The 24,182-nt window shown below is 32.5% G+C and overlaps 1 protein-coding gene across 1 annotated transcript in view; it reads left to right on the top strand.

The window, feature by feature from the left end:
* DACH1 (dachshund family transcription factor 1) overlaps window positions 1–24,182 on the top strand; it is a 412,459-nt gene that overhangs the window by 176,940 nt on the left and 211,337 nt on the right. The window lies entirely within an intron of this gene.

Here is a 24,182-nt window from a genome sequence, read left to right on the forward strand (position 1 = left end):
ATATACATATAAACAAAAGCATATAATTTCCATGTAAAAACAAATTATACAAGAAAGATAAGCTGGCAAGATGAGGAGTCTTCATTTTTTTCTCTGAATTTCCATTATCTTTTTTGTAATATTTGTCTTTCTTTGTTCTTAATATTATCATGGGATATCTTTTTTCATATTCCATATTTGGTTTAAAACTCCTTGAAAGCAATGCATGTTTTAATTCACCTTTATTTTTGTCGCAGCATCTGAACAGTTTCTTCACCTTTTGTGGGCCTGTATCAAACATCTGTTGAGTTGAATTTGAAGCTATTTATTCGTTTTATATGTTTAATATTTTCTGTAAGGTACCACATTATAAACTTAACAGTAAATTATTTAAAATCCCATGGAGAATTGTATTTTGATGCTAATTTTGCAGGTGAAAAATTGAGACATAGAAAATGAAATTAATAGCTGAGAATGACTCAATTATAGAGCAAGTATCATCATTTCTATTTGTTTAGTTAGTCATGTTTCTCAAGTAACTGAATCATGCTGCCTGAAATTCTAATTACAGATTTGAGATTTGAAAAAGAAATAGGCAGTACTTTGTTAAGCCTGAACTGTTCTTATTTAACTAGATAAAATTTCCTGATTCAAATATTTGTTTTGTTTTTTATGTAGTACATAGGCCAGATGGAACTAAAATCTTAACTTTTCATGTTTAATGTTTGAAAGACTCGGGTGCATAGAGGAAAGACCTAAAAATCTTTGCTCATTAATTTCTTAATAAACTATGTTTTGGGGATTTAAAAACATAATCATTTTTAATAATAATTATTCTATATTTGATAAGTTTGTGTTGACTCATACATTACTGAATGCAGTTACCTGATGAGTGAAAAGTATTCCAAAATGTATTCGTATTGAAAGAGGGAAGATCTGCTCCCAAATTGTCTGCCAATATTTAATCTTTGAAGGTGAAGACAGTAAATAGTTTATTATCAAAGCAATGATGAAGTAAGATGATGTCATCATAATACACATATAGCATAATTATAATTAAATAACTCATTTATGGACATTTATTTATGAATTAAGATCATTTCACTTATTTCAACTGTTGTGTTGTTCTTCTCAGACATGTTTTTTAATTAACTTATTTTTTTTAACTTCTCTTTGTAGTATCTTGTGAACCTAGAAACTAGAATTTCTTTTAAGCTTATTAAGCATTATATTGAAATAGACCTCAAATAGTCGTGTTCTAGAGAAGGAGGAGGAAATAGTTATGGCTCATCTGGAGTGTAAAGTGAGTTGAAAAGTCAGTCTTGGACAGTTCAGTGCTCTGTAGAGCTCAGTGAATGGCTCTAAGTCAGGGTGCATGAGCTCATTATTGCTTATTTTACTTACTTACAACGTTTAGAGATTGGTCCAAAGATTTGAAACTGCCAGAAGTTTGACTGTTGCATATGAATGGTGTTATCTTAACATATTCAGCATAATTACTCTTCTTACATAGAATATTTCAAGCTGGAGAAGTTTAGATTTTAGGAAATATAGAATGGCCCCAGTCCCTGAATTTTTTACTTATTTACTATCTTAAAACATTGACCTGAAATCCAATGGTGTTAAAGAAATTTTACAGTTCTCAAATGAGTGTAACACTTTTCTTTCAAGGAGAACTTAGTATATTGGGGAAATAGATTTAACATGATATATAGACTCATGTCCCAGGACTTTATTTATATTTGGCACATTCTTTTCTTATATTTGTTACTTTCTTAGAAAATAAAATGTCATTTTTTATTCCTAATATATGAAAGCTAAAGTGTATTATTTATATTTTTAAAACTCAATGAAAAGTTATATATCAATATTGTTGACATTAAGCAATCTGGTTTGATGGCACTTCCACTGATTTTGACCTGTGAGTTTAGAATTTTAAAACTTTGTTTCCAAGAGTATATAGTTATATCAATGTCTTTAAAAGACTTGGAAAGCATGTTTCCAAAGCTAGCAAAACAAATAAATAAATATGTGTACCTCAAAACAAACAAACAAAAAAACCAAGGAAGAAAATAAACCCCTCTCCCAAATCTTAAATCCTCTCTAAGATTTAAATTGTAGCCACACTGTAAACACTGACCTGTACTTTTGTACTCTCAGTATTATTATTGAAAAGCACAGCAGATGTAAATTTGCTTTCAAACTTGCCAGAATTGGTCCTGTGAAATAGAAAATTCATTAATTTTGACAAATTTATAAAAATCTATCAGATTGTCCCTAACTATTCTCTAATTTTTCCTTTTCAACAATTGAACATTGAAGTTAAATATTCTTTCCTGGCAACATCTGTTATTCCTTTTTCAAAAAAATTAGTATTTTTATATTTTTAAAAGTATTTTCAAGCTCTGTTATGTATTTAAGTGTATTTTACTTATTTATTTGTTTGTTTTACTTTTTCACTTCATGAAATGGAATTATTTTGTTTAAACTTTTAATACGCTTCTTCAATACCAAGGTTGCATCCACATGAGAATCACTTAGGGAATCCTCTAACACAGTGTTCCAGAATGCATTGCCTTCATCTCCATTTAGGTTATTTGAGATATGTCCCATTTGGACTTTAGTTTGAACAAGAATGTATAATTAAAAAAAAAAACAAAAACCTTTGAGATTGCTTATGGAATTTTCATTTGTTTGTTATTCTGGTTGCTTGAGGGGACTGGTGAGTAACCTTAGAAGGGGGAGTGGGCAGATAGTGATAATTTCCAAAATTTATGGCTGTCACCAGATGCCATGGCAACCAGCAGTGGAAGTTAATGAGAGAAAGACGGCTCTTTGTAGAGCTTCACAATGCAACACCTCCTGTAGTGCTCCGTACATTCATGTAGACTGAGCACATATCATAAATCATTTTTGATAATAAATACCAGTTTGGAATCAATTCATCCTAGCAACAGAGTTCCAACAACATTCATACTTTTTATAGAATTGTGTGTGTTTTATAATTAAGGAAAGGGTTATTTAGGGGTTCTAAGTACTCCCCACTTGTGCCAGGAATGCAATTTGGCTAGCAGATTTGGACATTTTGATTTTTATCTTTAGGGCAGAATGAAAACTAGTTTTGAAATAATTTTTATATAAGTACAGTGAGTCCCAAATACTTACATTTGACATTAAAAGTTATCTAATACCTAAAATTTTCAGATACTCTCAAGTTACATAGATGAATAATTAATAGTTTTTCTTTTTGAACATGTCTGTTCTCTCACTGTGACCTTGTAGGCACATAACCAATATACATATAGGATAAAGAAAGCAATTGTATACACATTTGCACTACGTTTAAAATGTAAGAACTTATAAATGCAATTTTTATCGTTTTGGGAAAAGATACTAAACTAGGGCAATATTAATTGAGAGTTAATCCCATTAAAACATTCTTATCTTTTAAAAAAGATTGTAGGAAAGTATTTTTATGTGGATTTATAATTCAAAAACATATTTTAATATTTATAGTTGTAATTTTTCTTGTGAAATATTAATAACCAACAGCATCCATACTACCTCTTTTTGTATTACTAATATTTGTAATATTTTAAATCCATTAAACATTTTAACTTCAGAGGGGAAAATTCATAGTGTAGTAATGTGCCTTGTCTGTTGAGAAGTGTTTTTTATAACAAAGCATTGTATTCCCTGGAGAGACTCACAAGTTAGGATAACAGAAGAATGCACAAATAAAACACCCCCAACCTAAACACTAGACTTCATGTAATTTATTTAGTTTTAAAACTTGTATTGAGCACTCTATTAATGTCCTGTGACATAATTTCTGTAAGAAATTACCACACACCTGGTGACTTAAATAAACAAAAATTTATTCTGTCACAATTCTGGAGAAGTCCAAAATCAGTATTATTGAACCAAAACAAGATGCCAAGAGGTTAGGAGAGCCACAGTCCCTCTGAAGGTTCTTTGGGAGTTTGTATTCCTTGCCTCTTTGAGCGTCTTTGGTAACTGCAGGCCGTCCTCAGTTTGTGGTTGCATTGCTCTAATCGCTGCTTTCTCTTCTGTGTATGTGTGTGTGTGTGTGTGTGTGTGTGTGTGTGTGTGTGTGTGTGTGTGTCTAAAATTTCCCTTTGCCTCTCACTTGTAAGGATACTTATGATTGTATTTAGATCCCATCAGATAACTCAGGATAATGTCACCTGAAGATCCTTAACCTAATCTCTTCAGAAAAATATCTTTTCCCATACAAAATAGCATTTTACAGTTTCTCTGGATTAAGATGTGGAAAAAACTTTGAGGGTCATTATCAGCCTGTCACATCCAGCAAGTGCCTGGCAAAGTATTGTGAGGGGCCCAAGTATGGTGAGGCAGACATGCACACAAACAGCCTCTGGGAGATTTTGATAGTTTTTGTTCACCTTGGTATCCCAGGATATAGAATAGTGCTTGTGACAAAGCAGATATTCAAGATAGATACTTGTTCTATGAATATAGCTAATAGATCTTTAGTAAAGAATTTCTGAGAAGAAATATTTAAGCTTCAGAGTTACAAATATAAACACTGGTGTTATAATGCAGTTTATAAAATCCTGTTTAATATGGTTAGGCTCCAGATTAAAGATTTAGAGGTTAGAATTTAAAGGAGGTACACTAAGTAAATGGAGGGAATTATTTCGTCGTCGGCAGCCGTCCGTCTCGAGAGACAATGGTGTAGCTTCTTAAGAGTCTATCTGCACCGCCGAGAATGGCTGTGCAGTCCGACTCGGGAGTGACACGTTATCTGTCTCCTCCCATGTTGAATCGACATCTTGCGATGACGCTGGAGTGTCCTCTCCAGTGAAGCTGAAGCTACAGAGCCTGGGCAGGGTGATATGGAGGGTCTGCTGTTGCCCATGCAGCAGACCCCCCCTCTCTTCGCAGCTGAAGGGTCCAAGGGAAAGACGGAGTCGATACAGCTTGGGTTCAGGTGCACCGCAGGAGTTGCCGGTGTTGACTACAACGTCAAACCGCCTTAGGGACTCCGGCTCCGGATTTTCTGTCGGGGTTTACTCCCTTAGCCTTTCCCCTGAAGAGGTATGCCGCAAGGCAGCGGAGGTTTTTTGGAGTCAGAGTTTTCCTTCTCTGATGTGCCCTGACTGGAAGATCGAACCAGCGACACTTAGCTCGCAGGCCGACGCTCAATCCACTGAGCTAAACCAGCCAGGGCGTAGGGAATTATTTATTGGTTTGTTTATAGGTTATGATGGCTACATTTAAACATTATCATCAACAATTGATGAAATTTAGATCCCTAAATTGATGCTCTACAGAAGCAATATTTACAAGAATAAAATGGCAAAGCAGAACATATTAGTCTTTAAAATTCCTGAATCTCATGTAGTATGCACTATACTACATAATTCTTTTGTTTTTTCTTTTGTTTTTAAAAATGTTTATTTTTCAAAGAAAAATGACAACAGCCAATTGGAAATGTACTTATTCTTCAACACCAATTTTGTTTTCTTTAACTTTAGAAATGACTTACTGATTTACTATTTTAGACAACTCCCCCCCCTTTCCCCTTTAAAATGTTACCGTCTTCTTGTGCTGAATCCTTCCAAGGAGATTGGTCCAATGTATAGTTACAAGTCTTTGCTTTGCTCCTTTTACCAAAAGTGCAAAACACAATTCCATTGTTATGCACTATACTATATAATTCTTAAGGACTGGAATACTCATTGTACCCACATTATTTTTATATAGAAGTAACTTAGTGCATATATGAATAAAATACAATTGATAATTTAACTGAATGTAAATATATATTTGGTATGAGGAACTAGATAATAAATATATTTTATTCAACATATAGTATATATCATTAAATTTTTTGTATTATTTATTTATTTTCAGAGAGGAGAAGAGAGATAGAAAGAGAGGGAAAAAAACATCGATGTGAGAAACATTGATCAACTTCCCTTTTGTATGTGCCCCAACCTGGGAACGAACCCAAAACCTAGGCATGTAGTCTGACTGGGAATAAAACTAGTAGCTTTTCTCTTTTGTCACACAATGCCCAACCAACTGAGCCATACAAAACAGGGCAAATATATAATATATATTATAATAAAGCACTTCAATGAAGTCACAATATACCCTTGGTCTGTTACTAGCACAGAAATTCATAAAAAAGTTTTCTAAGCTCTTAGAGCAAAGATCTGTTATTTTTAGATTTAATTAAATAACCACATATTACTAGACTAATGGATTGGCTTCTTATCTACTTAATTTACAAGAAAATTACAACTCTTTCTTCACTAATTTGTTTCTGTCTTCCAAGTTCCTATTGAGTTCTGCAGTCTTATGCCTACAATGAGTTCTTACGCCTACAATGAGCCATACTGAAAGTTATAATCTACTTACTTGTCTCCCTCAGTAGATTTGCAGTCATGAAGTTACTAATATCCTTAACTGACTAATTGCTAGGTATTATTTGCTTCTTTTTAGTAATATGATGCCTCCTTTCACAGAGAAGTTTATTTACATTAAGAAAAGCAACTCAGATTTAAAGTCAACTCTTGATTACAATAGTGAATGATGTGTGGATGACCTGGGGTTTTGTGGATTATCTATTTATTTGTGAGGTTCTCTTACAGTGTTGTAACTCCTTGCATATACAATATGTCATATGTTGTCTTTTATCGCTGGCTGCAATTTCTTGACCAGTAGGAGGTGCTATTTCTACTGTGTTTTCTTCCCTAAACAAGAAATACAAACAGAATGTGTTTTTCATTCAGGAAAAAAAAAAAAAAAAAAGCAACTCTGCTGTGGATACATTTTGAATTTTCTTAAGATGCTATAGAACAAAAGCCATGCAAAACAAGATAAACAAAATTATTTGTTTGGTCTCCTCTGTCTCTGGTAGGCATTCCTCTCTGAGGAGAACTTCAACGTTTGAATTCCTTCCCTTATTGTACTGTGGGTTTGTTATTAAGGATTTAGCCATAGCATGCTCACATTTCTTTATATTTCTCCACGCATATTTAGGATACATTTTACAACTTTACTCTCCTCTTTGTAAAGAAGTAAGAGTTGCTCATTGAAAGTGTTGACAGAACCAAACATTTCAAGAGAACTTGGCAAATGTCAGAAAGATGACAGTATTAATAAAGCTTTGCATTCAGTGTCCTAAAACATTTACTGCCCTAGTCATGATCATAAGACCTGATCTGAAAACATTCTGCATGAAAAACACCAAAGGATTTTATTTGGTTATGTAATCATGTAAATCAACATTGTAATAGAACTCCTCAAAGTGCTAATATAAACCTAAGCTTAATGGATAGGGATATGAAATCAGATAAAGGGAAAAAACAATACTATTTTACTCTGCACTTCAAATGACATCTGGAATATTATGTTCAGTCATGGCACCAGAATTTTTAGTAAGACATTGACAAACTGGTGAACATTAAGAGAATAGCCTAGAATAATTTGGAGTTGGAAATGATGGTGATGCTAGTCTCAAGAAGACGTGCAGAGAGTCTGAAAGAGGACGTTAGAGTAGATACATACTGTGCTCTTCCGTGGACGGAAATCTAGCTGACTGACAGACAATAAGCACAAAGAGGTCTGCATTGGCTTCCATTAAAAAGAGCCTTGCTACATGGATAACTTTCTAAGAGTGGAACGTACCACTCATAAAACTTTTCCTTCGATGGAAGAGTTCAAGAAGAAAGTGGGATGAAAAGTTGTTAGCCATCGTTTTTATGTTTAATTAATTTTTGTAAGTCATATTTTTCATAGTAAAAAAATACATAGTTCTTTTTCATTTTTTAAGTTCTCTTGTCTCCTGACCATCAGCCATCCATTTCCTCTCTTAGTAACCACCGTTGTTAGGGAAATTTGAAGGTAATTTTGCTTCGGAGAGAAGTAGGTAGATTGAATAAGATCGTCTTCTTCCCTTCTAATTATAACATTTGATAGATTCTTCTTAATTTTACTTTGAATTATTCTTCCAAACTTGACATGCTTTTCAAGTTAAATGGTGTCCATCCTTCAATGTTTTATATTCTAATGTTATTTCATACTAAAAAAAATAGTTTCAAAAGTTACTTCTGAGGTAAATGTTTCATATTTATAAGTTATACTGTTTATTACACTGCTTTTCATGGATGGAATAGTTAACTCATGGGTAAAACTATGACTATGATAAGCTAACAAATCCTTTTTGTTCAATTGAAATAAACTTTTAAATGCTTCTTTTTCTTCCTTTGTTGTTTCTGCCCTTCTTTTATAACTACTCCATATAGGGAGTAGAAATAAATAGAAATAGCAATCATGGAGTATAATATAAAGTAATACTTTGTATTGTTTTAGAATTTGGAGTTAGGGGTGGAAAAACTTATGTTAACGAGTAAAAGTCATCAGAAATGATAGTAGAAAGACACAAACTTTTATAGTGATTTAAATAAAAGATCTTGAACTTTATTATAAATTACTTTGAGTTGACTTTCCAATTAAAAAAAATAAAGTTCTCAAGAGTGGAGTTAATTCTTGAAGATTATAGGAATCTTTCAATCATGCCACTTTTTAAATGTGTAATAATTAAACCAGTCAAGTGTCTTGATTCTTTATCACCTGTAAAAAAGAAACTTTTTATTATATCAAAATGATTTTTTCCTGTTGAATATCCTTAAGTGCCAAATGACACAATTTATACCAGCATTTTACAAATAATGAAGCTAGACAAAGTATTATTATTGTAATTAAATGGCTGATCCAAGTGTTATTATTACTGCTAACTTTCTGTGTTCATATCAATTCTCTTTAATTTAAGAGTAAAATTGACAACTTTTTAAATGTATGCTTGAGTTTAGGAAGGCTTAGTTGGACAAGTTATTCAAATTCCTATGAATGTACTCCATAGATACAGCAGTCCCTTTTTATATCGCGGTTCACTTATCGTGGCCTCACCGTATTGCGGGATTTAAAAAAATATTATATTTAATTATTTATCGCGGATTTTTCACTATATCGCAGGATTTTGCGGTACTGTATACATATGTTGTTAAGGTTACTTAGGTTTAAGAGTGTAGAATATATGTAAGGTTCCTACTTCGTGGGTGGGGGGGGGGTCTAGAATGTAATACCCGCGATAAGTGAGGGAATACTGTTCTTAAACGCACTAAAATTTGGTTATTACATGTTTACTTTTCGGGATTTAATGGCAATAAGTTCCTTTTATAAATTTTTGTGGGCAAAATAAGCTCTATGGGCATGACATATTATAACACTATAGATGGAGATGGCTTTCAATTGATTATTCTGTGCTATTAATTGTTCAAAATAAATTGAAATATACTGTGAAGTAAACAATGAAGCTGGTTTTCAAAATGATAAAACTGTAACCTAATTCAATAAACTGAATCAGATTACATAAACACTTTTGCACTGCATTAATAAAGTAGTCAGTATAATTAATGTGAGAGCTTTTTATCATGTTCACTTGTTGATATATGACTAAGGATATAAGCAGTAGACTAAACTCTTTCAAGATCATCTTTTGTGCCATTTCACTTTTTAATTAAAGTTGCCATAAGGCCAATTCCTAGAAAAGGCCAATTCCTAGAAAAGGCCACCAGTGATTTGATTCTTTTATCTTTGCTGATTTTAGAATACAATGAGGTGACTATGATTCCCTTTAAAGGATATGCGTTTTTCAAACAGCATGGTATTGACATGGCTCTTAACTTGGAACTGAAACGTCTGGCTTTCATTCTTTTCCTTATCACTTGCTAGTGATGTGACCTTGACTAATACCATCTGGCCTCACTTGTTCAATCATCACAAGGTAGATAGATACTGATACCTAAAACACCATTTAGCAAAGAGGAAAAAATATTAAGAGACTTGTCCCAAGTTTCACTATTGTGTGCTAGAGTCAGTTTTCAATTCAAGTTTTCTGACTTCAATTTACTGATTATTTTCCTACATCAAGCTGTCTTCTGAAATACTTACTTTATCATCTATAAACCAAACATCATAAGATCTGCCTTATCTCCCAGTTGATAGCGCTTTGTGAAGAACAGATGAGCTAATGTATCACAAAGTGCTTTCAAAGTCTTATATAACAAGATGTCATCTGATATTTAGTTTTATTATGATGATTTTCAAAACAGGACTTTTGCCTTGTTCCAAATAGAAACCAGTTACTTATCTCCCTGTTTGACCCTATCAATTCTGGGAATGACTGGTCCTTTCCTATATTTATGGCATCAGATTGTAAACATCTCTACAACTTTTTAAATAATTGCTTTTATATCTTCCAGTTAGCTCAAACAAAATATTTTCCTCCTGATACAGTCCTCTTCCAATGTCAATTAGCACTTTTTGATCCTCATTATATATAGAATTTTGTGATACACATATAATTCACTGAAATGCCTCTTACATCAAATCTTTTGACAGAGTATCATTCCATCAAACATATTACCATTAGTTTTTATTTAAGAAATGCAATAATATGTGGAGAGACTATTTTTTCCTAAATACACATTTTCTAATGATTGAATATGCTTCCTTAAAGAAACAGTGTTGAGTTTTAAAGACTTAAAGAGGATGTAATACTCTTTGTCTGTTCCAAATATATATGAAATTATAAGTTGCTACTTGGGTTAGACTTACCAATATGATGCTATATCATTAAGATTCTCTTTAAACATGTATAATATTCAGTATTAATATCAATAAAATGTTTAATTTGTCTAATAATGGATTATTCCTTAAAAGTTAATTTTTGAGCTCTTCTTTTCCCTGTTAAAACATCTAGTTGATGTGTAAAAAACATAGAATAGAAATAAAAACATCAAATGTGAAAATGTAGCATGGTGAAAGTTTTCAAATCTGTTCAACCTAGTAAAGCAGTAAATGCCCTTTGTAATATCTATTATCTTATTACTTAATGAAATCCTTCTAGGGAATTATATTAGGAGAAAACATGTTAAAAGAATTACATGGAACCATGTTGATTCAAGTGAATATAAATGCAATTATCTCTAAATTTCAAGAAAATTAATTTCTTAATATTATAACATAATAATGTTTTGAAGTTATTTAAGCATGAGATTCCTCTCATCATCCCTAAACTTTAAATTATTTATTGAATATATTACATTTAAGGATACTACTTCAAGGAAAACCCATTATTATATGACCTGTCCATAAGAGTTGTCTTTTTGATTTTTAATTACAATTGCTTTCTCAGCATAGATTTCATGACATAATAACATTCTATTAATTTTTGAAATTACCACAAACATCACATCAATCAACTATAATAAAATATTATATATATATATATATATATATATATATATATATCAATAAGGGAGATCTTTTAGAAACATACACTTCATCCAAATACCAGTATTGTTATTTTACTGAAACAAGCAGATAGTTTCTTTTGTTATTCTTTAAATTGGTGATGAAAATGGTCTGCATCATAACCCAGTAGTGCACCATACCATATTCTCAACAGGAATATTCATTTCCCCTTAAATATGTCAACTGATCATCCAGTTAATTTTGCCTAGTACACTGTTGTTCTTGGCCTGAATTCAAGAAAATCTATTGCTTCTGGGGTTCCTAGGCATTAATGTCTTAAGTTTCAGAATTATAATTAAGCACATGTGACATGGACTATCCTTATCCGTCTATGTTTTTTTTAATCTGTAAAAATAAAATATATTTAAAGTGTGATCTTAGCCATTTAAAAATTTGAGTGTGCTATTTTTTTTCTCAGGTTTCTCTTCACAAAATATTATTGAAAATACCCTCATTATAGTCTTTAACAAGTAAATACTTATTTGTATTATATATGAAAAAAATCTGTATCTAGAATTTGCCATTAGCAGTTGCTTTACTTATTACTTAATCTCACTTAGTTGTTTCTAAAATGCCACATTACCTAGCATGCTTGATTCTTCATTAATCTGAGATATTTCTATGTCATCTTTTCATTACTAATTATATTTTCAACTGAATTCTTATTTCCTCTGTAAGTTAGAAAGGATTTCTTAAATAAAATGAGCATTTCTTGAGTAACATATGGAAACCATGAATACGTTCAAAGATAACTTTTTAGAAAGCATTTTAAAAAGCTTATTCTAATTTATCTTAATCATGTTGCTTAGAAGAGTATGTCTATATTGCAGATATAAAACAGAAGAAGAGAATATTTTCACATGAGAATAGTATTTGAAATCTTCAAAACAGGTGCTTGAATTCATCTACCTGGTACTTCTAATATGTCTCTTATATAGATATGCTTGCAGTTATAATGTATATTTTCTATAATACTTGCTATAATACATTCTGCATAATGAAAAGAAACAAAACCAACTTATCAGATACATTTACTTTTATTGAAAAATTCCCAATACTTTTATATATGGAATCAACATCTATGTTTATGCTTTCATCACTGTATCTTCAGTTGTTAGCATGGTATCTGGTTAAAGCATTGTTAACCTAGAAATAATTTAATCAATTGATACACTTAATTGACCAAAATAAGGATAATTACTAAGGGTGTAATCTCTGCTAATAGCTAAATATGTAATTTATTTCTCTTGTCATATTATGAAAGAAGTTCTGTTTTATCCCATTTTATTTACAAATAATCTAAAGCACAAATAATTAAAATAACTTGTACAATTTGAAGACAAGAGCTCAAGTAGGGATTGAACTCAGGGATATTTTCACTGTACCATCCATTCTGTTTCCAAGGAATGCAATAATCTCTTTAGATACTATCCATATTTAAAGTTGAAACAAGATGAAATAAAGTGTTTTTTTATTTGATATAGAATCAAATCTTTATAGAACACTTTTAAGTTTCATTAACATGACTAATTTGAAAAACTTTTAACAACTTTATGTATTGGACATAAATCAAATTCTTTTAGGCATTGTAGTCCTTACTGTATATTATAATGTGGTCTTTGATAATATCCTCTGGTTATACTGGGTAAAAAGCTTAATATTATGTAAAATTAGCTGTATTTTAAATAGTTCAGATGTTCAGTGCCATGATTTGGAGGCTTAGTATAGAAGCAGCAAAAAAATAGAGATATAGTAAATATTATATTTCAAAATTCATGATCAAGCTTAATTACTTAGTAATCTACTATGTTTGATTTTTAATTATAACCTGGCTGTCTATTAAGTATTTGTGGGAAATTCTATTAATCCTTTTTTTTTGACATTGCACTTTGCTAAATAATGCGATATGAACTGGCTGACAATTCTTTTATACTTTCAGTTACTTCTGAATTTTATGAATAGTTAAGCACAGAATAGAGTTGCCTGTAAATACCAAACATACTATTTTACCCTAAATAATAGAAAATTTAAATTTAACTTTCCATTCTTTGGTTCTTTACCTGCGCTACTCGGTCTTAGTAGTAAGTCTTTATATTATTATTTGTTTGTGCAATTGATATGTTACTTGATTGAAGCAATGCAATGGCTGGAATCCAAGCACACAGTTCAGTGTGGGCTCTTCAGTTCCAAGAATTATAGAAATACTTCCACTATATTTTATCAAACCCTAAACTGTTCAATATAATTGGCAAAACAGTTGAAGCTGTATTCCAAATATTTAATTCTTGAGTTATCATAACATTTTGAAACAGAGGAAAACATCACTCATAATTCCACTATATCATGTATTTTCTTTTTTGTTTATTAACACAGAGTCCTTGTTCATCTAACTACTAAACATGTACCAGAATATTTTGTGTTGCTACTTTTCAAAATGCACTGATCTAGTTGTTTATAAATATGGCAAATTCACAGTTCCATCGTTAGTATGACCCCAGATTTCATATTAATCTTCAGAACCTAGGTTTAAGATTTGTCTTTTCCCTCTTTGCTTTGTATTTATAATAATTTAAGTACATACTTGATTTTTTTAAACCATTTTCACACTAAGATCTTAATGACCAAGGTATAGAAATTATTTCAATAATTTGTGGCTATTAAGCATTTCAAATTCTACATTCATTTTATTGTTCTGCTTTACCCTGTTTTAAAAAAATTGTTTCTGAAATTCACAAAAAGTTTAGCCTTATAGCATTTTTAATTTTATAATTAGTCTCAAAATCCAAATGAAAGATTTGAATATTAGGAGCTTGACTTGACTCACCTCTGCTTAATTTTGACAGTTGTCTTAAAGTGAATTTAGTGTTTAATGAAATTTTCTGGACTGATAACTCAAGACCTGAAGGGAACAATTCTAGTAGTGAGAAAGTAATTTTCTGGCCTAATTACACCTTCGACCTCACTACAAAGTCTGTCAACAAAAGTGCCAGGTTTGATCATGATATTTTTTGACGTATATTCACCAATCTATTCCACACAGGAGACTTTTAACAATAGCATTTGGTATTTGCAACCTAACTAAGATTTTACATCTGGGAATCAAACCTCAATGTACTGTTGCTTAAATCCTTTGTAGAGTTGAAAAACTATATGGATATTAATGAACTTTATATATTGCACTTTTTGGAAACCCGCATGGCTATATTGAGATGGTTATACAAATTATATCAAGTATTAAGAAGGAATGGAGAATTGATTTAAAAAAATGAATAACTATAGTCTCTGGAATCTCTATTTCTTATATGTATTAACTCTAAAAGTTTAGTAGAGAGAGAATCTAATACTGAGAAATCTATAAAACTAGGCTTTTAAGAGGCTACAGTCCTTGATTAAACAATTAAATATGTGTATGACAATGACAATTCCCTTACATTTCTAAGCCAGAGTTTTTCTTTATTTCAGTCATATAATGGTTTATGTTTGTTTAGTTGCGAGCCCTTGATTCCTTTCTCCAGTAACCCTTTGACTAGAAGACGTTTAACTGATGTGTTTAAGGTCTGTGAATGTTTTTCATATGAACCCAGGCTCTGTTCCCCAAACCTGAATTACCTGTCCTCTATTTTGTTTTCTCCTCCACCTCTTCTTATTTTGCTCTTCCTTCTGAGTTTTATTTAAAGCAGTTTAAATATCAATGTCCTTGGTAAAGCCTGTGTTTTGCAGAAGCTCAAGTCTGCTTAGAGAAATAAAGTAGCATAAGATAACTGATTGATATTCTTGAATTAGGGTCTATGCTCTTCTTGATTTTAATGTCTCCATCTACTTCTGATAAATGCCTTTTTTTTTTTTTAGTTGGAGAAATATTTACACACACACACATACACACATCCCTCATTTCTACATAAGTAAGGGATATATTGTCATTAAATACTTAAACTTGCAGTTAATCCGAAGTGAATATTTGTTATATTTATCATGAAACAGTCATAACTCTGTGAAAACTTAACATATTCAACATTTATCATGAGTTTTAGGGGTTACAAAGATAAGTGACAATTTCCACTCAAACTGTTATTGAAGATACAAAGTGGCAGTTACTAAGAGAGCTATGCTAAAGCACAAAAGCTTTTTTAAACAGGAAGAGAAAACTAGGGATTAAGGGGATGATCATTGTCATCACTGTGTAAAGTGGCATTTGATATTGGCTTAAATGGGTATGAGTCAATTCAAAATTTATTTATATAGTACATGTACATGAAAAATAAATTTGCTAACTTTTTCTTTTGGTAAAAATATAAAGATAAGGCTTTACATTGATCACAAACTATGTGATGTGATTGAAGATTCAAGACAGTGATTGGCTGATTAATAAATTAGAATTTTCAGATCATTAGAGTATTACTAGCTCTTACCATCTCTTGGGATTTATTATATTTCAGTTACCAAGTTCTTTTACATATATTAGCGTATTTAATCCCTGTGATATGTCTTTGAGTAGTTATTATGGTTTCCTTTTTACAGATGAGTACATTTTGGCACAGGTTTTTCTTGCTCAACACTATTAACCTGCGTGCCAATCCTGTGTCCCAGGTCAGTCTACACTAACCTCGCCTGCTTATCAGAAGCATTGTATTAATTTAGGATTATTGTTTTTGATCATGATTTTTTTTTTGAGTATATGTATTCACCAACCCATTTTACCCTGGGCATTTTTAACGATAACATTTGACATTTTTTTGTATCTGGGAATAAGATCTCAATATACTGTTGCAAATACGGTAATTCACTTAAGTCCACTTTAAATTTGATGAATTATGTGGGCATTAATGAGCTCTACATGTTACACTGGTTTGGCAGCAGCATTGCTTGGTTAGACCATATCAACATTATTGTGTCCATTTATGGTTGTTATATCTGAAAGATCATGATAGAAAACAATGTGTCCAAATTGGGTAATCAAAACTGGCAGTTATTTTATTAATATTGGTTGAAGGAAATGAATATATTTAGAAAAAAATGTGGCTGTAGAGCAGTGGCAAGATTGCTGTCTTTGGATATTTAAGAAAGGATTAGATTAATTATCTATTATAGAAAGTAGTATTGGACAAATGGTCAGTCGTGAAAGAAAAAGGCAAAGGGGGAAAATAAAGGTCCAACTATTAGCCTACTGACAAACTATTTAGACTCCTTAACCTTGATATTTCATTATAAATGTTTTGACTATCCTCTCCAAGGTGTGTTGTGGAGAAATTTTTTACATTTAGAATAGTCTTAAAATTATTATTGTTTTATTAGTTCTAAGATTACGTAAATTCAAAATTTATTTAACATAATAAAAATGAACTTAATTTCAAAGAGTTATTTTACATAAAACTTTTTATTTGATAATTTTGGAAACATATCATCAAGCAAGTTGCACAAATTTATACTTCTTTTCATTTTTATATGAAAAGAATATAATTGTTGAATGAGTTTTTTAAAAAGTCTACAATATACTGATTTGACTAAATCATATTTAGATATATTAATTTGGGTAATTTTATACATGATTATCTATTTGAGCAATATTTCATTAATCTTTCTATTGTGCAGAAATGGCTGTAGCATTTCAGGTGCACAGTTTAAATAATGTTCATTCATCTTTTCTGATATATAAATTTATTCTTTGTCAGATATTGCTGGCAAAAAATAAAAACATTTTATTTTACCTAATAAATTTAATTTAAAATATCTTAGGAAGTTGATATTACCATGTACTAAGACATTTTTCAGTGATTAAATTCATTTTCACTGTTACACTTTATAATAAACAATTAGAAAACACTTAAAGAGATATTACATCTTTACCTTTTTGTTTTTTACTGTTGAGATTCTGTTCTATAATGATCTTATATTCTTTTTCATTATTATCATCATTTTTACCCATAATACTTTCCAAACTCTTTTCCTTCATGACTAGATATTGGATATTTGCACTTGAATGTCTTGCCATTTCAAACTTGTCAATGGATAATATTAACTCACTATTAATTTATTCCATACCAAATTTAGCTGACTTTTTTGGTCAATGGTAATTCTGTTCTAAGTAGTTGTATAGCCTAAAGAACTGAGTTGCAGTAACTTCTAAGAAAACCTAACATAAAAAGCAGCTTATATACAAAATAAGAAATTATTTTAGAGGTCTGTTTAAACTTCTAACTTATTTTTAACACATTTGTATATTATATCCTATTATCTTCAAATAATTTTGGTGTTTCATAATAAAACCTCAATTCACAGATGAGGAAATGAGGATTTGGGTTGGCTGTTCAATATTAGAATAGCTAGAAAATAGCGGAGTGAGAACTTGAATTTGCAACCCCATGCCTTTGCTCTCTCTACTAGATTAATTTAAGGGGCCGTTATTGTCACATGACCCTAATACACTTGCTTACCTTGTTCCTAGTAAAGATAGAATGGTTTTGTGATTTATTATTGCTTTAGATCAGATTATTATTGTACAATAATATTTCTAATGGCTAAACTCAAATGTACATAATTTATATGAGATCTGAAATATTGACCTGCTGCATGAGCAAAACCCTTATATATAATTATGACCCTTCTAAAATTAAGCAGGTGACTCAACTAAATATAAGTCAGGCATAAAATGCCCTACATGTAGCAACATAGTGAATCAAGCAAATTATCAAACGGTGAAGCTCATTTTATGCTCTGGGCAATTTCAGCTGCCAGCACTTATACATCAAAACTTCATTCAATGTACGATTGATTTTATTTTATTTTGTTTATTTTTAATTCCCTACAGCAAGCTATGTTAGTTTTGTAGAATGCTGTCTGCATCATTAGGTTTCTAAGAAATTATAGTTGTTTCAGTCATGGTTGACTAACATATTATCCTCTTCTTACAGACTGTGGATATTGGTTCTTGGCTAGGTACCAGTGAGCTAAAATTGTGTAAGGCGTTGACTCAAATATAAAACACACACAATGAAAGCATCAATGTTATTAGAAATATGAGCATCTGAAGAATAATGCTGTAAAGTCAGACAGCCAGTGTCCATTAAAGATATTTTCCAGTTCAAGGAAAGAGGTTCAGATTAAAGTATGAAAGTCCAGTCTTAAGGAAGGAATGAATTCCTATGTAAGATGATACATGTCTTCCTTTCACAGTTGCTTTTTATGTTGCTTTAAAACATGTCAAAATAATCCCCAACAGAGGAGCCTAAAAGGAATGTCAGCTCTGTGGTTATGTAAATCGAATTGAGTGCTTTACAGCAGGTTTAAGATTTTTATAACTCAGAAGTTGTTAACAGCCAGCTGGTTTGTATCTGTTTTTTATGGTTATTCTTGTCATATGCAGCCTCCACAATTTTTAATTATATTTTATGGTATGTGTTTTTCTCCTCTTGAATCCCTTAGCCACTCTTTGCTTCACAAGATATTGTCCACTGGGAAGGGAACAAGCACAGCAATGAGACTCCATCATTGGAAATACACTTGTATAATTACTTACCACTAACAGCTCAATAGTGTGAAATTCAAGTAACTTTCCATTGCAAATACATAACCTTCTATTAGAACATTGGAATTGCTTTAATGTAACAGTATCTGCTTGTAAGATTGTGAGCTGCCCTTTGCTAGGAAGAGTCAAAAACATGATTTTATGCCACTCTTTGTATTCCAAATTTTAAAGAGCTGCAGCACAAGTCCCTTCCTTCCTTCCTTCCATCCTCCCTTCCTTCCTTCCTTCCTTTTCCTTCTGTCTTTCCTTTTCCTTCCTTCCTCCTCTTTCTTCCTCTTCTTTTGTTCATTTTTCTCTTTCCTTTTCCCCTGAGCCCCCTCCCCTCTCCCTCCTTTCCTTCCTCCTCCTCCTTCCTCTCTCTCTCTCTTTTTTTTTTTTTTTGGTTTTCATCATATAACTTAATTTCTGCCTCCTAGTTAAATTATAAATGCATATTTGATTTACTAATTTTTCTTACAAAGAAAGATAGCACAGCCCTTTATATTACGAGTCTAAGAAACTTGTACTCTTGTTAAAAGTTATTGCTTATAGCTCCAGAGGTACTGATGAGCTTTTCTGAGATTTTTTACACCCTAATTGAAAAATCTGGCTAATATTCAGAGTTTTCTCTTAAGAAAAACAAAGAGAGTAGAAAAGATGTTTGAACACATACATGCACATTCTTTGACCACAGTATATATTTGGAGCACTTGAATGAAATTCAGTGACTCAGACTTTAGTATCACAAGTTGATTGACAGAACAGTAGGCCAAATTCTCTGCCTTGGTTATTAATATTATTAACAAATATTGATATATTGCTTATTATAGTTTTGAGCACACAGTTGTTTATAAATGCTGGTTCTTTTGATTTTTTTGAAAACATGTAATATGTCAATTTTGAGTTTAGAATATTGCATTTAGAATAAATGATAGTAAATATTTCAGAAATATGTTTACTTTTAGAAACAAATACCTCAGTATGGGTAGTTAGAGAGATCCATGGACAGAATGCATATATAGAGAAGATATTCAACCTAAGGCTTGTTTTTGCTGCCTTAACGATTGCATATTTCACGTGTATCAGGAAAGAAAGCACTTGAAGGAAAAGCTTTAAGAAGGCAATGCCGTCCTAGTGGGTGAGGTAGCTGCAGGTGTCAGGTAGAACCATTACCAGAGGTAAAAGCCTGCAGGACTTGGGTTGTGCTGCCTCGCCTTTGCTGTGCATCTGCAAAGTGGACTAGCCCGAGATAAGAGGAAATGACAGATTAGGGAGCAGCCTGGGCGCTAGATTTACCGACACTCCATTTTAGGTTTAGGTTTAGGTTGTTTTTGTTGTTCTTTTGTTAGCGTTTACTTTTAGTTCTTTGGTAAATGCAGTGTATTGACGTTAGAACCAGCTGATTTTCAAAGGGGCTGAGACAAATGTTTTTTCTTGTAAGTAAATTTGGAAGAACTTGTTTCTTTTGCATGTGTGTTTAGGGGCCAGGCATATTGTGCTGGTTTCTCCAGGGAATTGGCGAAGGGAGGTGAAAGTTGTCATCAGATGATAGGTTAATCATATGAAATTGTTATTGTTATTTCATAGGTTTAAATTGGTCAAACATCATCAATTTCATACTGTTCAGTCAAATATATAATTTTGTTGAGTTTAATAATCTGGACATATATTACGTTGCAAGATGGAGTCTCATTTATTTTGGGTAAATTTTTTTTGCCCTTAAACTGTCTTCTTCAATTATGTATTGTAGTGATCATCTCAGTGCACTATTCTACATTTTCTAGATATTTTTGCCAGAGTTTTCATTTATTCACTCATTCAAAAACTGAAAGCTTACTCTGTGGAGGGCACAGGAGAGCAACAAGAAAATTTAATGAGTCATGGCCTCTGCCTTCAAGGAACTCATAGTGCCATTGGACACACTGTAAATAAATAATGGTAGCATAATTCCATAATATCAATAATTGAGATTTCTATAAAATTGAGAGGGTGAGGCAGAGGAAGACACAATCACCTTTTCTTTAGCAACTCAATATAACTCTTCCTAGGAGGTGATAATTGATGTTGGTGTTTATGCACAGAAGAAAGGAGAAGGGCAGTCCTGGCAAAGAAAACCGTTAATGCGAAGGGATCAGACACTGAAAAATGAAGGATTGATCTCTGTGGATTTACATAGAATATAAACTCAGGTCAGAGCAGTTACTGGCCAGTGACGTATCTGGAGAGGTAGGTGAAAGACACATTATGAAAACAGCAGTGTTGCTGTGAATAAGATATTTGGATGTTGTGTTGGTAGGCAATAAGCAATGTCAAAACTATTAAAGCAGAGGAATGGAATGACTTAATTTTATGTTATAGAAAGAGAAGATAGTCTCCAGTCATGAAGGGAATGAGCAAGAGAGCACTATTTGTCAGAGTGCTGAAGAGTTAACATTTGTACTCGCATTCAGACTTTCTAATCATCTGGATGAAGAGGAGACAGCCTTTTCTATTTGTGTGGCCTAGTGCCTTGCTGGTTCGAAAGGCCGATCAATGATCTCATATATAATCTTTATAATCATGGGCATTTATTAGGTGCCTATGTCATATGAAACAGAAATTGTAATACAATCTAGCATGACAAATGCCAATTAAGTAGCTCCTCAGAACTTCAGGGAAAAATTCACTCTGGCTTTATTCATTTAGTGAATGTTTAGTGCTCGGAGCCAGTGATAAAATATTGAGTAAGACATGGTGCTGGCCTCATGAGTATATATTTTAGATATAATCTTTCTGCACACATGAAAATCTTCGTGTGTGTGTGTGTGCATGTGTGTATGATACTAGTACTAGCTTGCAGTCCCCTAAAATTATACTTCAATTATTTTCATAATGTATTCAAAATATTATGAAGCAAAGAAATCTCAAAGTAAAAACTTCATTGTTATATGATTCCAGTTTTTCATTTGCATTCTTAAAGATGTATTAAATAAATTGAATCAAATTAGTCTGTTAATTTACACCTTTGTTTAATATCAATAATTTCAAACAATGCCCCAAACCATGAGCAAACATTATGCTCACATGGAATGCTTCCCCTCTTGAAGAGCCTATGCCTTCTCCTATACTTCTTTTTTTAAATCTTCACCTGAGGATATTTTTTTATTATTGATTTAGAGAGAGGGGAAGGAAGAGGAAGAAAGGGGAGGAAAGAGAGAGAGAGAGAGGGAGAGAGAGAGCGAGCATGCTAAAAACATCAGTGTGAGAGAGACATTGATCGGTTGCCTCCCTTACTCACCCTTCCCGGGGGTTGAACCCACAACCTAGGTGTGTGCCCTGTTGGGGAATAGTACCCACAACCTTTGGATGCACAGGACCATGCTCCAACCAATTGCGCCACCCTGCCAGGGCCTCTTATACATTTTATGCTTTCTCTTTCTTAATTTTCTCCTATCTTTTTTGCCTCTTTAATTTCTAATCACAATGAACATCTTCCCTCTCCCCACCAGTACCCGGTGTCTTACATTACTTAGAGGAATGAGTACCTCAAGGAAGCTGTCTTGTTCTCTTCCCCAGTATCCTGGAAGTAATCTGTCCTTCTATTGCCTCCCTTCTCCTCATGTTGTTTGTCCCTGTTCTCTTCAAAGCTGCCTTTGATCCTACGTTCTCACTCTTGTGTCCCTACCTTCCCCTTATAATGTAGGTAGGCCCGGACAATTTTAGATTGCAGTATTTAACAGCTTTTACCATGGCTTTTAACTTTTCCTCTTTGGGGAATTTATTTAACCTTAACAGTTTCCTAACACATATGCTCCTGAAGTCTACTATCAAGCAATCTCTCCTCACTTCGAATGCAATGTGCTCATGATGTGAACTCCCAAACTTGTCTTTTCCTCTATTCTTGCTGTTTCTAATACTGGGGTTAGTTCATCATATAGTCTTCTGCTCCAGACTGTAACAATCATCTGTAAGTCCTCTTTTTCATACCTACAGTCTACTTGGAGATGAAACTTTCTGAAATAATCTTACATCTGTCCTCTCCTTAACATTTTTGCCTTCTCTTCCTCCCTGGCTCCAGCACCCTTAACCAGTGCTAGGACTAGTGCAGTATATCCCTATTACACTGGCCTCCATCTACCTCAATTTGCTCCACATTTATCCTGGAGATGCAAAAGGTGAGACTGGATATATACATTAATCCAATTAAGGAAATCTATTATTTATTAATATTACTCTGTTTTAAGTGTGCATGTATGTCTAAGTGTGTTTATTTTTACATATACCTATATATATGTAATATGTCTTAGTTTCCTATTGCTGCTGTAACAAATTACCGTGAATTTAGTGACTTAGACAACACAAATGTATTATTTCATATTCTGAAAGTCAGAAATCTGAAATGAATCTTACAGACTAAACTCAAGGTGTTGGCAAGGCTATGTTCATTCTGGAGGCCCTAGGGGAAAATTGATTTCCTTGCCTTTCTAGCTCTTTCAGGCCACTCACACCTCTTGGCTCAGTGGCTCCTTCCTCCGTCATCCAAGTATTATATTATATCACTTCAATCTCTGCTTCCATCATCACATCTTCATTTTCTGACTTTGACCCCCTGTTGCCCTCTTATAAGGACATTTGTGATTCTATTGGGCTGACCAGGATAATCTGAGACAAATTTCCCACCTCAAGATTCTTAACTTGATCACATCTACAGAATTTCGCTTGCTATGTAAGATAACATAACCACATGTTCCAGATATTAAGTGATCTTTGTTGGTGGGTGGGGGTGCACATTATTCTCTCCCCACTAATAAGTTAATCTTCACTATAATTCTAAAAATAGGTATTATTTTGCCCATTTTATAAATGGTAGAAAATCGAGCTAATAAGTTAAACATTCAGGATCTGAACTGAGTCCACCATATCTTCTTCTATGCAACTTCCAATTTAATTGTGCCAAGTACTGTATTAGGTACTATGGGAGATAACAATTGCAAACAGTAAAATCATGGAGGTACATGTTTAATTGGTAGGGCTGGAAGTCAAATATATAGACATAGTCACACATGGTGCTGCTGTCATGATGTCCACACAGCTTAAGAGGGAAGCCTGGTGGCTGAGAGGGTTATGGCTGAGCACTACTCTGACCAAGATATTTCCCTCTTTAAATACCGTTGGTTTCCCAGAGCATGAAACTCTATTGCAATGGCATTTAAGCATATTTATGAAATGACACTGATCTTTCTTTTCATGTCTGTGATCTATTAGTCTCCCCACTCAATATTTCTTACCCTATAAATATTATATTATCAATATAAGTATAACATATTCCCAGCTTTGTACCATTGCTCAC

Source organism: Furipterus horrens, unplaced genomic scaffold (assembly GCF_987537825.1).
Source record: "Furipterus horrens unplaced genomic scaffold, mFurHor1.1.pri manual_scaffold_12, whole genome shotgun sequence".
NCBI lineage: Eukaryota > Metazoa > Chordata > Mammalia > Chiroptera > Furipteridae > Furipterus > Furipterus horrens.